The sequence below is a fragment of the Nothoprocta perdicaria genome, unplaced genomic scaffold (assembly GCF_003342845.1).
Source record: "Nothoprocta perdicaria isolate Ctin4 unplaced genomic scaffold, notPer1 scaffold_112, whole genome shotgun sequence".
Lineage (NCBI taxonomy): Eukaryota > Metazoa > Chordata > Aves > Tinamiformes > Tinamidae > Nothoprocta > Nothoprocta perdicaria.
In genome coordinates, this window is record NW_020454228.1 from 2,243,132 (window position 1) to 2,258,967 (window position 15,836).

A 15,836-nucleotide genomic window follows, 5' to 3' on the forward strand; every position below is an offset into this window, starting at 1 on the left:
TGGTATGCATTTGGTTAACTTTATGTGGCCTAAACAATGCTTGATATCAGCCTAGATGGTGGTGACGATTGCTTGTCCACTTAAAAACCTGTGGAGCACAAGCTACAGGCTGCAGGGAAGGAGGTGGAAATGGGTCCATATATAACAGCTTATAAAGAAGAAAAGTGGCTTACTAACTATATATGGGCCTAGGATTTGGGAGTGCCTAGTTGGGTTCTCTAATGTGCTACAAATTGCCTGAAGGACTTTGAATAATCTGTCGGGACCAGACTCAAAATGGGGCCTGATGTCCTGTGTAGGGACTGGGGACAGGAAAGCCCATTGATCCCTGGAGGAAGGACCTTGCTTACCCTGTGGGCAACAGACCTCTAGAACCAGCCGAAGCTCTTACTTGAAATAGTCCTGGAGTCCTGCTTTCGCACAGACTCGGCCTCTCCAGAGCACAGCAACTCACATACAAGTTCAGCTGGGATCTGGGAGTGAGACCTGTGGTGTCTCTCACTTGAGAAGCTCAATCAGATGGTTGGTCTTAATGTGAAACTAAAACCAAGCACCACACAAAATGCAGCGGTGGTCACTTCTGTCTTTTAAAGCGCTGTTTGGGCAGATGGGAGCAGGGCACAGCAGAGGGAAAACATTCTGGACGCAATTTAGTGCCTCTTCAGTGAACTACTGTACAAACTGTTTACATAATATTATAGGTAAATTTGAGGTTTTGGCTAGGATGCAATTTAAAATCTCTAGGTCAGAGCCAAAATGTTTTCAGGAACCGTTTTAAATTGCATATGTGGTTTATGGTAGTTGGAGGGTTTTTTTAATCTTTGCCATATTTATTTTGGAGCATAAAGGGTTTGGTATCCAGGGCCATTAAGGCTAATACCATACAGCAGTATGGGTGGGGATGCTTCCTCCAAAAATACATACAAACTATGTGGGAAAAGGGTGCTTTCTTGTTAGAGAAAATGTTCAAGAGATAACCATCAGTTTTCGGTTTGGGAGGGTGAGCAAAGTATAATTTAAAAAAAAAAGTGTTTTAATATATGAATAATGTTTGCTTTTCTGCAATATTTAATGAAATACCTTTTCTATGTTAAAAAAAAAATTGCAGATCTAACTTTATTCACAATTTACAAAGGACACAGATTTGGAGATGGGAGTTTCTGAACAAAGGAGCATTGAAATGGCATGTCCTTGCTGAATACCCCAGATGGTTGACCTTAGTGTATCATTTAGTAAAAAATGTGGCAAATTTGTTGCTGATGAGAGCTCCAATGGTAAGGAAAGCCATTTGTCTTAAGAAGAGCTTAAATAATAAACTAGTTGAGCAGTTGAAATCAGTAGGATTCCGTTTCTTCTGGTTAGTAACCTGCATCCTAGATGCTGGAATGACATCCTCTGAAGTCCAACGTTGTCGTTGAGCTGATGATATCGGATAGCAAAAAATTACAGGTCCCAATTAAATGGGGCCAGTGAAGTAAGCACTGACTGGGGCGTTCACGTGGAGACACAGCCAAGTTACATGTGAGTAATAGGGCTGTTAGCGATGTGAGAACATCGGACTCCTTTTTTCCATCCTTACTCACCCTAGACATGATCTGGCTGCACTGACGTCCATGGGAATTACCCGGTCTCCATACTGAGTGGAATGTCAAGCATTTGCATATAAGTATTATCCACACTGACAAGTGGAATAAGTGGAACATCGCATAAGGAAGAGCGGCCAAGCTGGACCTGCTGTGGTAGGAAAGCTAACACTTCACCATTTCTTCAGGCCAGGGTTCCCGTGCTATCAACAGCAACAGCTGTTTTCCCAAAGCCCCTTACTTGCACAGCGTTAACTCACAGGCCCATTCTTCTGATTGCCTCTGGTGAAAGATATTTTGTGTTGAAGGATAAGGATGTAGCAAAGGTTTCTCTGCTTTAGACTGCATTGAGCTTCCAAGGCCTTGCGGTCTCGCTACCTGCCAATGCTGCTCCGGCGAACAGGGTGCTGTGAGGGGCGAGACTGCCCGCCAGAAACGCCCCCAAACAGCTGCAGGCCCTTCCTTGAGGCACTTGGAGGGAGCAGATAGTCATCTCAGCCTCTCTGTGCGGTTTATCAAGAGAAACCACCACAGAGGGCCCCCTGAGGAGCAGTCGCACTGTGGGAATGCTGCTTGTCCTGCTTGCTTCAGGCCCAGCGGAGGCCCAAGCTCCGCGGGGCGCCAAAGCGGGAATACACACGCAGACGGCTCAGAACACCTCGACACGCGACCAGAGTGGGATGAGACAGCAGGGCACCTCAAAAACTACACCAGCAACTTGAAACCAGAGAGTATTGCACTCTTTCCGTCTTTCTTTGACCCACTGCGTAGGAATGAGTTAAGAGATTCACAGGAGTCAACGCTGGTTTGCAGCTGATTGTCTTGCTCAAAAGGTCCTTATTCTTGCACATTACGTTGTCTCAAAGAACACTTCCTCTAGTTCTAAAAAATCCTAAATATTAATCTGAATCATTTCCAATTCCAAAACATTTTAGTTTAGTAACAGAATGCCGCTTTTTATGTATACGTGTAGGTGTATATATACACGTATGTACGTCATCATGGAAACATCGATGAGCGACTTACAAATTCTAGATACCTAGCATTATCAATCTATTATTTTTAAATAAAAAGTTGCTTAGAAATGATTCAGAAAAGTAGACAATGATGCTTAAAAATATTGATGATGATGATGATGATGATGGTCTTCTAGAAATCAATCTAGCTGGGGTAGGCTAAGGAAAAGACAAATGTATGGTTAAAGAGAGGACTTCTCAGTTAAGAGTGCAGCCTCAAATAACTCTCCACAGTTCTTTTATCTCTCTGCCATAGCTGTAGCTGTTTAAGGTTTTGCGTTTCCGCCATCCTTCTGCAAAGATCAAGACTGGGGATTAAATAGCCAGTTAGAAATGTATCTTCCCTGTCAGAGCTTATTATCACTGCCACATTCATTACAAATTTGATATTCAATTCATAATCTGTGTTTTTTTTCCTATATCTTGCCTTTCCACTAGGCACACAGGGGAGACCCTGCTTCCCCATTTTCTCACTGGCAAATCCTGAAGGGATTATTTGTAACTGCCTAGCTTTGTTTTGTCAATAACATTTTTTTTTTAATGAAAAATGTGAGTTTCTCAGCAACCCATTCCTATGCAGTCAGGGAGGAAGGAAAGAAAGAAAAAGATAAAGATGTGTATTATGACTGATTTAGCTGAGGGCTAAATTGGAAGGATATTTATTAACCTCTCTGTTCTTTATATCTCCTTGAAAAATATAACTTTGATGACAGGATTGTGAAGAGCTATTTATAGAATTAGGAGCCCCTACCTAATCACATTCGGTTTGTGAGTTGTGACATATACTGGAACTACTTCAATTCAGAATAGACATTATTAGTGTCTTATATATACCAGTTTCATACAAACCATTGTTTTATACTTTATCCCTCTTGAGGACAATACAGATGCTAGGGTAAAACCTGGATTCACGTTGATGTGGGCAATTTTTCTTCTGAATACATTGAGAAGAAAGGCTTTTTTACAGTAAACATTACATGTATCATTTAAAAATTTAGCCTAGATTCTGGAAAATGACCACTGAATTTTGGTGAGATTTTTGAATTCCCACTTTAAAGAATTTTTCAGGGCAACACAGCAGAAAATTAATATCCTTTAAAAAGAGGCAATTTGCATTCCAGAAACATAGTTTACTGCATATTAATGGTTTTAATTGTATCTATGTATGTTTGTGATTTACTTTTCACAAATAAAAAAAAAATCCGAAGAACTGAAAAATGGCATTGACTCTATTGCTACATACAATCACTTTAGCTTCCTGGACTGCTGAAATAATAGCAGCCTGTTTTAGTGTTTCTGAACCAGTTTCTACTGGTTAATTGTAATTCACAGTTAAGTCAGCGAAACAAGTTTTATCAACATCAGCAGCACCTTAATAGTGACACATAATAGCTACAGCAAATGATGAAAAAATCTCAAGATCTGCCCAGGCCTGGTTTGGCTTCTGAAAGAATCAATAAGATGACAATCCAAGTAGCAGAATATTTTTAACATTAACAAATCAGATTAAGTTTTGCAATATCTTAATTAAACTCTCAACCTAGGCACTGTAAAACAGAGGGAGTAATGTCTGAGGGAGTAATAACTGAGGGAGTAATTCTGCTGATCTCCTTTATTGTCCATATTCAGACTGTAAATTCTCTGCATAGAAACTCTGTGAGTTTCTCAGTTAGGAAGCTCAGTTGGGAAAGTGGGTCCTCCAGGTATTAATACCAGATTGGTTTGACAGCAGCATGTATTGGAAGAACTGGCTTCCAGAAAAGAGGAACCAACGTCCAAACATGATTTGGACAGTATTCCCCAACCCCAACAGCAGCATGCATTTTGAAAATTGATTCAGTCAGCAAGTCAGGAACAGAGTGCAGACAGAGCAAGAAAAAGAAAAAACAGAGAATCGGAAATCAATGGAATCCCAGGAAGCACTAGCACAGGAGACAGTGCAAACAGTGAACATTGAACAGAATAGAATATGGTTTAGGAAAAGAAGAAAGGAAGCAAGATTAAAGAACAAAGAGCGCTTCATACAGAACCCATTGGGCAAGCAATTATGAAGGTAAGTAAAACATGAATGGTAAAGTAGAGAAAGGTCCACTCATTTCTAAATAAGACAACATAAGATGCCAAGATGGATGAAAGATAATATTAGATCTAGGTTATCAAAGAGTTAGAAACCAAAGCAGGGCTGGCAGAGCACATGGCAAACTAAAGCCAAGCAGAGAGAAGAGACATACTCAAACAGCGTTGAAGAAGGAGATGTCCAATCAAAGGCCATGTGAAAGAAAAAAACAGAGAGAGGACCTGAGAAAACACACTGCTAAAGAAGAAAGGGAAGAAAACTAAAGCTACAGGAGAGAAGTCAAGATTAAAGTACAGTCATACAGATATCCATTCCTTTTCCTTCATTTAGAGGTACCTCATTTTCTTTGTCTTTTTATCTCCCTATCTTATTAGTTAGACAGCACTTTTGTATTTATACCACAGTTGCATGACTTGTTTTTAACATATGTTATTTCAAACAGCCTGAAATATGACCTTAGGGGAAAGGGTAGGTTTTATAGCAACCTTTTATCTACCCACCACTTCTTCTTAAGCAATTTCCAGTTCATTCCTGCCATGACTGAAATGCTGCATGATACCATCTCTGCAAAATCTGCAGAAGCAGCATATGGCCAAAACAAAGTGTATGCATCTTACTGCTTCTCAGCTTACATTTTCCTAAAGTCATCTTAATCCCACATATTTCATCCTGTAAGCGAGTAGTTTTACAAAATTAAATAGGAATTTCCCTATGTGTTTATGACATTCCACTGATGATAGATTTCTGTTTGTAGTTAAATATTTCCCTGCAGTGTTTACTGATTAAACATAAAAGATACACATGGAATGACTGTGGGCCTGATTGAAAGCTGGTTGAATAAAGAAGATTTCAACGAGTCAGATGAATTTTAGTATTTAACTGTCCAGAAACTATCCATGAATAAATGTGTACATCTAACTTGCTTTTGAAGTGGGCCCCTGGCTTTTATGGACAGGAAACATGTACAAGACATTGAACAATTGTTTCATTTATAAATAGAGCTCTGAACAGTTGCATTCTCCTGAAGGATATACTGTACATGCCTTACTCGAGACCACCATTCAAACAGCCTGCATACAATCTAGTCAATGAAACATGCCAGGCACGATGTATTTCATGCAAATAGGATGTTTTTGCAAATAACACATACACTAACATTTCTTTCCAGAAACCAGTCCTTGAAAATCAGGCTCTATCTATTATTAGAATGGTAAAAACGAGGTTCACTAACACAAGTGTACCTAAAGCAAATGCTACTGAGAACATATGATCTGACCAGAGCATTGCCTACATGAGAGAAAACTGGTATCCCATTCCCATCAAAATAGCATTTCAGTTTTGCACAAAAGATTTTTAAAAATGTGTTTTTAGACTGAAGCTTTCCATAAATGGGAAAGAAAAACAATAAAAGTGATTGAAAGCAAAAATACTTTATTGCCAGGTTGTCAGCCTCATATACAGTCTCCTATATGCTTATGGACTTAGTCTTGTCAGGAGAATTCAGAGAGCCCCTTAGTTTACCCTGTGAAATCAAAATTATGTGTTCCAATTGGAAGCAAGGATCCAGCAGGAGGAATGCTGGAAAGACTGTATTTTCAGAGAAACAGAATACTCAAAGAATAAGTTGCCTACTAGCATTTCCTCTGACCACTTTGGCTTCCCCTTGCGATGCTATTGGGGCTCCTCTTAGTGTGATCCCATAGAACTTGTTTCAGTACAAAGGGCTGCATAAAATACTGCTTCTGCAGATCAGATAGGCCTGAGGCCCTCTGACATTATTGTTACGTTTGTTTAATGACAGGAGAAGTTTTTTTTTATCTTTTGTGAACAGGTCTTTTAATTCAGCTGAAAAGTTTCAATGCAAGACCACGTGTGGGAAAGCTGAGCTGTAAGTTACTTCTGCACATGTACAGTGCTGGAGTTGGTGAAGTCTCCATGGTAAAGTCTGGCTGCATTTACCTGCCTTGAACACAGAGGATAAACAGTCTCACCTTCTATGAACAGCCCTGAGCTCCCTCTCTTAGCAGCTGTCCATGTCATCATGTCATACTGTAATAAAACTTGTAGGAAAAAAAATAATAGAAAGGAGCCAATCAACTACACAAATTTGTGTAAAAAAATCTGTATAAAACAATGTTTAGATTTAACTTCTATGACTTTGTTTGACATAGTCACATGTATGGCTGTTACAAAGCAAGTGTATCTTGTCTTTTCCCAAATTGTTTTTATTGCAAAATCTGTTATTCAACATATTGTGGTGAAAAAAGGAATTAATTCTTTTACATTCTCTCTCACACACTTCGTAAGCAAACATAAAATGTTTTCTTAGTGCTTTTTATTGCTCATCCTCAGTCCTTTTTATGTTTGCATGGGGCTATGTTAGTTTGCATATGCAACAAAGAAAAATACAACAATGTATATTGTAGAACAGGAACAAAAATATATATAATCCAGAAGTTTCATTTCAAGTGTCTTTTTTAAACTAATGTCTTTGGTATTGTGTGAACTTGGTAGGACACCAACTTGATTTTTTTTTTTTTTTGGCATAGTGAAACATAGTAATGCAGACTGTGATAGATGTTGTTCTTGAAACAAAACAGAATAAGGGAAAAATGAGCACTCAGAGCAGATTGCTGCTTGAAATCATCAGAGGACAAACTCCACGCCACTGTATCACTGCCCAAATCAGAAGACAAAAGTAACCTGGATTACCAGTACCCTGCAGGTGTGAACCTATAACATTCTTTTCTTCATGCAGTTGAAACTCTGCATAGTGACAATTTCAGCAAAACACTGAAAGCATAGAAGGCAGACAAAGCTAATTTATTTCTGATATGCACTATTTGCTTTAGGTCATAAAAGCCACCTTTGTATTAGGCACAGCTGAAAAAAAACCAAAATGTTTCCACACCAGAAATTCTGAGATTATCTATACAAGGACATTTGTAACTTTGCACGTCATGCTGGTAAAGTTGAGACTTGCACATTTACAGGAATGAGAATATCTACTTGTTCTTTTCAGGAATCATACACTCAAAAAAAGTAAGAGTCTGAATTAGTTACCATCAAAAAATGAAATGTAATTGTATATTATCGCCTAAGAAATTCAAAGTCCTTAAGTCACAGATCTCTGTATAAACCGCACTCCTTGGTGCAGCAGAAGAAACCTAGACCTTTGTTTAGAGGCATCTTCATTGCCTGTGCTTTGACATTAACTCTCATCAAGGAAGTTTTTTCCTTTTAATTATGTCCGGACAGAGGAAATGAATGATGTGGTGATTTTGTGTAAGAAATTCTTTTGTTCTGTCTCGGATTTAGAAGCCAGCTTTTCTATCACTGTAGAACTCTATCACTGTAGAACTGGAGAACTTTTATATTCATCTACGGCCTCATTAACAGGTTTATAATTTTGTAGGTAAGTGGACATTCATGTCTGTTTCTCCAAATTTGGTCTATTCATCGTAGCTCTGGTTGTAAAAGTATTTAGGTGACCTGTAGATCACTCATTTTAGACTACATTGTTGACAGTCTGTCTTTTGGCATAATTACTTTGGATTTAAAAAATATAAATTTATAATTAGATGATAGCTGACGATACCTTAGAGAACCTGCCTCTCAATAACCCCAAAGCCACCTCTTTATCCTCCAACTTTTTTCTCTAACTCAAAAATAGTCTGAAAGCCAATAGGTTGAGATCATGGCCTGCTGAGTTAATTAATATTATCTGTTTTGTATCATTTGTTACTATTATTTGTTGAGACTCAGCTCTCTTCCATAAGCATGTGTTGTCTCCTACCTACAACAGACCATGAATAAAGAAGTCTGTGCAAAACTTCCAACAAAAAGGAGAAAATTTAAAAGAATAACCATTGTTCTAACTCTCTACAAGGCAATTCCTATTTCATGTTAAGAATAACTCTTAATAGAAGGAAATTAACTTAATCTGCGCAAAGTATTTTACCTATGTGGAATGCCAGAGTGGAATTTACCTGAACTGTCATCAGAGAGAAGCAGAGCCGCTTGATTTAGCTGATGTTTTAGGAGATCTGCTGTAGGGCGAGATAAATTTTATCTAAAGAAAAACGGTTTGCTGTTGGCTGTGAAGGCAGCCAAGACAAGCAGACCAACTGCACTTCTGCACTGTGGATATCTTAAGTTAGATGGGATGAACTTCATTCACACACTCAACAGGAAGCTAATGTGGAAAAACCCTCTGCACTGTCCCTGCAGCCTTTCACACAGGTGCCTTTATCATGACTGGAAAACCCTCCAAGGAAGGGCTTTCCTTTGAGAAGGAGACCCTCTTTTGGACTGCATCTGTAAGGAAAAGGCTCGCTCATGACAGGCAAGATGGTAATGCTTCTGTTAATAATAATAAAATGATCTAGTGACTGCAAACTGGTACCTGTTACAGAGTTATGACAGTATGTGCAGCTCCCTTGCAGTTAGTATGATTAATCAGTGTGTATTTAGGTGTTATATTTTGAATGCAATTATGTAAAGTCCTACCTAGAAAGCTAAATGAGCACATAAAAAAAAACGGAGTATTAGTCTAATTACACACAAAGAGCTTCAGTGCACCAGGAAAAGATTGAGATTCTCTCTCCTTCAAAGTCAATTGTAAGTCTGTCTTGGTCTTCAGTGGCAACAGGGTTTCATATATTGGGCATATATAGATGTGATAACAAATTCCATATTGCCATTTACCACTGCTTGTCACAGATTGCATGCTGAGGCTTCATCACTCAAAAGGGAAGCAGAAAAGATAATTTAAAGAGTCAACTTTGTAAGAAACAATATTGTACAAGATATATACAAAATAAGGTAAGTAACACTCATCTCTTGCAGGTACACCACCTTTTCCACAGCCATCTTTTGAAGTCTGTTGGTTGTCTGTTCTACTGCCTCCTTATCCTAGATAGATGAATCAATCATTCTTATTTTAATTAGTTTGTCATCCATTCTTTGTGCAGAACTTCCCCTCTTGTAGCCACTTTGAACAGAAACGCTAGTATTTCCTTCATGAAAGTCTAGAATTATAAATTATCGACCTATGGATATTTACCCCTCACTTACAGAGTTTTAAAAGCTATAGAAACCAACAAGCAATCCTCTTTCCTGGACTCTTTTTCACTGGTCTGGTTTCAGTTCTGTATTATTTAAAAGGAACCTTCTGACGTGCAGCACTGAAAGAGAAAGCAGACTGCAGCCCACTGGACACAGTGCTGGGACAAAGAACACAGGGACGTAACTCATATCACTCATATGGTGCTCTGTGGGTCTCTGACTATGCTGGCACTAAGCTCTTCCTGAAATCACCTGTGTAGAATGGGAAATTTCAGTAGATCAAACACTAGAAAAAATGTTGTGAGTTGGCTGAATTGGGAAAAATGGACTGTGTTACTCATCTTGTGACTAATTACTGGGAGGCAGAAGCCAGGACGGAAGCAGAAGAGAAACAACCAAATTATGGTAATAGAAAAACAACTGTATTTTTTACTGATGGCAACTAAGAGAGAGTTATCCTAAAGTCGTAGTTATATTACATGTGGCAACCCTCATCCTGGTTTTCCAACCTTTCCTGAGCTTGTCACTGTTACGCTTTGTTACACTGGGAAACAAGGTGTCGGAATGCAGACATTTTTTCTTTTCTGTACAAGTCCTGTCCTGTAACATGATCTGCAGGTCACTAGGTGGAAGAAGAAGCTGTTAGGATCTTCTAAGAGACTGATGCAGCTATGAACACTGCTATAACTTGGATCATAAAGGAAGACTGGTCCCAGCAAGCTCTGTGTATGCCTCAGGAGGTGCACGCAGCTGACGTGATGGGCAAACTAAAGAAGGGGCTCAAGCTTGGGTGTTTTTCCAGGAAAATGATCATCTGCTACGGGATTTGGATCACCTGATGATACTGAGCATGGTGTCAGCTGATGATTAGGGGTATAGAGGGGCTGAAGAGTTTGGAAAGTTCTTTTCAGGGGCCATTTTTAAAGACTCCAAAGGCCTGCTGGTAAGATGCAGTGTTTCTGGGATGTGATGCAGCTGCTAAAGAAAAGTTTGACCTCATTCTGCTGCCTTGTAGGATGAGCTCAGGAGTAAGACTATGGCTGGAGTGGAGCAGCAGTATCTCTTGCATCTGTTTTGGGGATGAGGGACTGTTTGTTTTATGGACAAATATCTGTAGAAGGACATAGAATGAAGCTTCTAGGTCTCTACCTAATTGTCCTTTGTGGGATTTATTTAAAAAAAAAAAAAAAGAAAAAAGAAAAAAAAGAAAAAAAGCTATGTGAGGGGAAAGGCAGGACCCTGGGCTTCCTGGATGACATTGCTGAGGAAGGTAAGGTAAAGAACAATCCATCAATGTCTTCTTATGGCTACTTTTCTGTGTCATGGGAAGAATTTGTTAGTCTCTCTCTGGTTTGAAACTGAACTAGCAAGTACCTCTCCACGAGGAGAATGTCCCTGAGGGGAAGATGGGCAGGGTATGAGCAGGAATAGGGAGCCGCTGACCCTGAAGTCCCACCTCTGTATGGCAGTATGCTGTGCCCCAGAGACGAACCAGCCTTACCCGGATCAAAGGAATCCCCGCTGAAAGGGTTCAAACAGAGCACGCTGGCTGGCATCCAGCGGAGGGCTCGCAAAAGGCAGGCCCTGCGAGAGCTGCTGTGATTTATGGGAGCCTTTTCTTAAGCAATTAACTCTTATCTGAGTTTGCTAAAACTTCATGGAATTATACTCTTGTTCTGTGAAAATCCTTCTCTTCTTCCAAAAACTCAAAAAGACTCATCCTACCCACTCTGTAATCTAGCTGGATATATTTCCTTTCTCAACAAAATATACGTATTTTGAAGGCTACAGTATGTTTTATGGTTTCCTGTAAGATGTAGGTTATGTAGTGCCTAAAGATATTGCGAAGGAGAGTCTTAGCTATGATATTTTGTTTGTTGGTTCGGCACAGCAGTGCCTCAGCAAGTCTACATATTTGATTCTGATCATCCAAGAAGGGTAAATGGTAGTTGTTTTAGTAAATAGAAACATGCTCAGACACAAAAGTAGAAATGAGAAGGAAAGAAGTAATTCCAGGCCTCTTGGTGAGCTCTGGTTTCTTTGTCATATTGAACAGACGTTTATTTCCAGAAAGCACAGATTTCTGTCTTTATGATAATAAAATGCACTGCTTTGCAAGAAGGCTTTATCTTTCGTCATCATGGTAGTACTGTACACTACGAGTCTCACTTCAGATCACTGCATAAGAACAACTACATGCTTATGAAATGTTTTTCTTCACATAATGCTATTCTGAAAACTGGGATTTCTGTCAGCTACAAGCAAATGCTAAAAACTAGATCTGGGAGGGGAGGAGAAAAAACCTGACCTGATGCAATGGAAAACAGTGAAGGTGATGGGACTGTCTCCAGGACTCTGCGCCAAACTGTAGCCCTCTTCAGTTTATAGCCCCTATTTTTCCTCCTTTGGTGCCATGTTGTAACTCTCCCTTCAGCGTAGCACTGTGTGTTTGCACATGCTAGGCCACTTATTTATTTTTACTGTTTAAAAGCTTCTGTTGTGTTTAACAGTATTTTGAATATGAAGAACTGGACCTGGAGAGACAATGATCTCTGTGTGCACAGGTGTTTTCAAGGTGTATGTTGGCGTCAATGTTTTAAGTAGCACTGCAAGGTGGCTGCCTCATTTGTAAGTGACAAAGCTTCATATTCTGCAGGCATTCCTGCACAAGTGCTAACAAGATCTTTGCAAAATTCTATCTCAAATGGGCCGTCGCTTTGGAAACATGCTTGGCTATTTAGGGAAAAGGAGGGGGGGAAAAATATTCTACTAAAGTCAAGGGTTGTACTTTAGCCTAGGTAGGCCCCGAGTGACTTTAAGTTAATTAACTGCTGAAAAGGTAATAAGCATGGGGAAAAACATTCTTGTTAAAGGAGGTGTCTTAGCTCTCTATAAGGAAAAACTTGTTTTTAATTTTGATTTATGAGGTAGGGGAATTTCAGACTGTGGCAGTTCTAGGCGAAATATTTTCAGACCAATGAGCACAGGCAGATACAATCTAGGGAAGATGGGAATCTGTGATTAGAAACGCTACTGGGTTCCTCTTGAAGAAGCTATATGGTATTTTGAAGAAATATATGAAGAAATATTTGGTATTTTGGCTGGTTTGTAAGGAGAACACATGTGATGAGGGGAAAAAAATGCACCTCTGGTGTAGGCTGTTGCTTAAGAGTTGAAGGCTATCGTCCCACCTTTTCTTTTCAATGCAAGATTGTTCCCTTTGGTGTTTTTAATCTCATCTGTCAAATCTAGTTTTGGAGGGTAGGGCCTCTGCCACTGCTTTTCAGAACAAAGCATTTCATAACTCTGTAAATACTGGTGTTTCACTGTTTTTTCCTGTTGCGCCCATTTTTGCAGTCTCTATTGGCTTTAAAATAAGTAGTCCTATGCTAAGTAAACTCTTTCCATACAGCCTGTACTAATCTCAACAAAATGATGTCATTCAAACTCCACAGTGTTTATGAAGCATGTTTTAATAGTGTAGCTCCTCTGATCTTGTCTCATAAATCAGTCCTTCCATCTCTTTAATTATTTTAATTGCTCTTCTTTAAATGGTCTCCAGTATAATTTTCAAATAGGAAGATTCCCAAAAATATCGTTGGCACGATGCAGTTATGCAGTACGCAATGGGTAGTCATGTCCAAGGGACAGAAAAGCATTCGCTTCTTGCTACATGATCACGAAACTGTTGTTCTCCCCTCCGTGATGGGATCCTTCCCAAAGAGCCCTAAATTCTGTGAGCTTTGCTAATAAACTGCGCGTATATAATGGTGTCATATATAGATAGATAGATATTGTAAGACCATATATAATTTCCTGTCTACTTCTACACATTAATATTACAGGTTTCTTCCTCTTGCTGAATGTTTTCCTATGGCTATACCAATATGTTTCCAAGATAAGCCTTTTCTTTTTTTTTTTTTTCTTTTTAACTTACTTGTGCTGTTTACTCGCTTCCCAGCTCCAGCTAACTTAATATTAACAGCTGTGACATCCATTTATCAGCTAACACCCCATCCTTTAAACCAAGATTTAAGAAACAAAGACTCTCCAAAGTAATTCATTAGCCTTTCCAGACCTTCAGTTCAAGTCCAATGCTAATCCAAACAAAATCCCAGACACATAATAAGAACATGGTAAAATGGCAACTTGTTCTGTTTCATTTTATTCTCCGTATCAGATTTAATTAAAGATGATGTTCCTCTTTTTTCAAATACCAGTCCTGAAGGGTCCACCTTAACTAGCAAAATAAAGTTACTAAATAAAGTTACTCAATGGTAAGACTCAACAGTAAAAAGACTTTTGCATGACAAATTTGTGTTGCGTTTTTTCCTCAGTGCAAAGTCAGTGAAACTGCTCATGTGTATGTAAGGGCATAATTTTGCTAGGTGCCTGGCACATATGCACAAATACTTTAAGATACTTAGGTAAAAACATCATTATTACCTTCTTCTGACTATTCCACTATGGAAAGATAATGTAATAGGCTCAACTCAGCAAAAGACAATGAGTATTTCTGTGTTACCAGTCACCTTGAAGATAGTAAAAATGATTCCATTAAGGTCCTTGATGTGAAGAGATAACTGAAACAACTGCAGTCTCCATACGCACACGTAAGAATCATCAGGGTACAGCCACTTTTCTGGCAGTCTTGTGGGAGGTGCATTGAAAACAGTGAGCAATAAGAGAAAGCAACAAGCAAATGTGGTTTTTTTTTTTTTTTTTTGACTAAACAAACATTTAGTTTGTTTTGAACTAAAAAAGTGCCATGGCGCTAAGAAAAAGCAGGGTTCCCAGTGAAAAGGGATTCCAAGAAGCACACAAGATTTTCTCCCCCTTTCTTTTCCTGTCTGGATTTCAGGAAAAAAAAGTAGTATATAATCCTCTGTAATATCCAGGATTGGATCAAAGGTGTTTAATATAAAATTGCATGGCCCTAAACTTTGGCTAATTAATTGGACTGAAAAATGACCTCTCGTGGAGCAGCAGAGTCAAATGAGTACCCGCTAAGGAAGCTGTCTTGCAGGCTGCTCTGCCTTTTTAATTCAGATCTCCAAAGATCTGCTTTTCTCAGGATGCACGTGCAGAAGTTGCAGCAGCCAGAACAACAATACTGTAAACTTCCATTGAAAAAAAGGTGACTTTTTTTTTTTTTTTTTTTTTTTTGCAGTTTACAGAAATTACCGTGATAGTATATTGTCTAGGAATTATATAATTATCCAATAGGGTAATAGCGTAATAAATACATGTAAACCTCCCAAGCTATCCTAATTCATCTTTAAAACGCAGAGCCACGCGACGCTGCACCAGGAATGACACCTCCCTCCCGCACGGCCGCTGCTGTAGCCTGAGAAACAAAAGGAAGCTGTAAAAGTTGCAGCAAGCGATGCCATGAACTAGCCATAGGCCGGGCCTATCCCCCCGACTGCTGCTGCATGGCGTGTGTGGGGGGCTGCGACTGCACTGGGAACTGAGGCGTGCTATTGTACAGCTGCCCTTTGTGTTTATATATATATATATATATATATATATATGCGCCCGTGTATGTGCGTATAGTATGTGATTTTGGCGGGGAGATTCCCTGGTGTTAACCCTTTGAGGGCTGGCAGGAGAGGCGCCTGCGGCCTGGCCTCCCCTCATGCTGCCACCGCGCTGCCCTGGCTGCCCCGTGGCCTTGCTGCCGGTGGGCACCCGGGGGCCGCCGCCACGTAAACCTTAGCAGTCGATAGATTAATAAAACAAACAAAGGCTGCACGCGTGGTTTTCCCACCAGGCTGCGGCCCCAAAGGGAGCTGGGGTGCGCTTCATGATGGTGCAGATGGCGGCGGCGGCTGCTCTGCCCCACGCAGGGGGGAACCCCGGCTCCTAACGGCCGCCGCCGCCATGGCACAGGGGGGACCTTCGGCTCCCAACAGCCGCCGCCATGGCGCACGGGGGACTCTCGGCTCCCAACGGCCGCCGCCGCCCTAATGTACGGGGATCTCGGGACTCCTGGCTCTCAACGGCCGCCGCCATGGCGCACGGGGGACGCCGGCGCCCAACGGCCGCCGCTGCCGCCGCCATGGCGCACGGGGGACGCCGGCGCCCAACGGC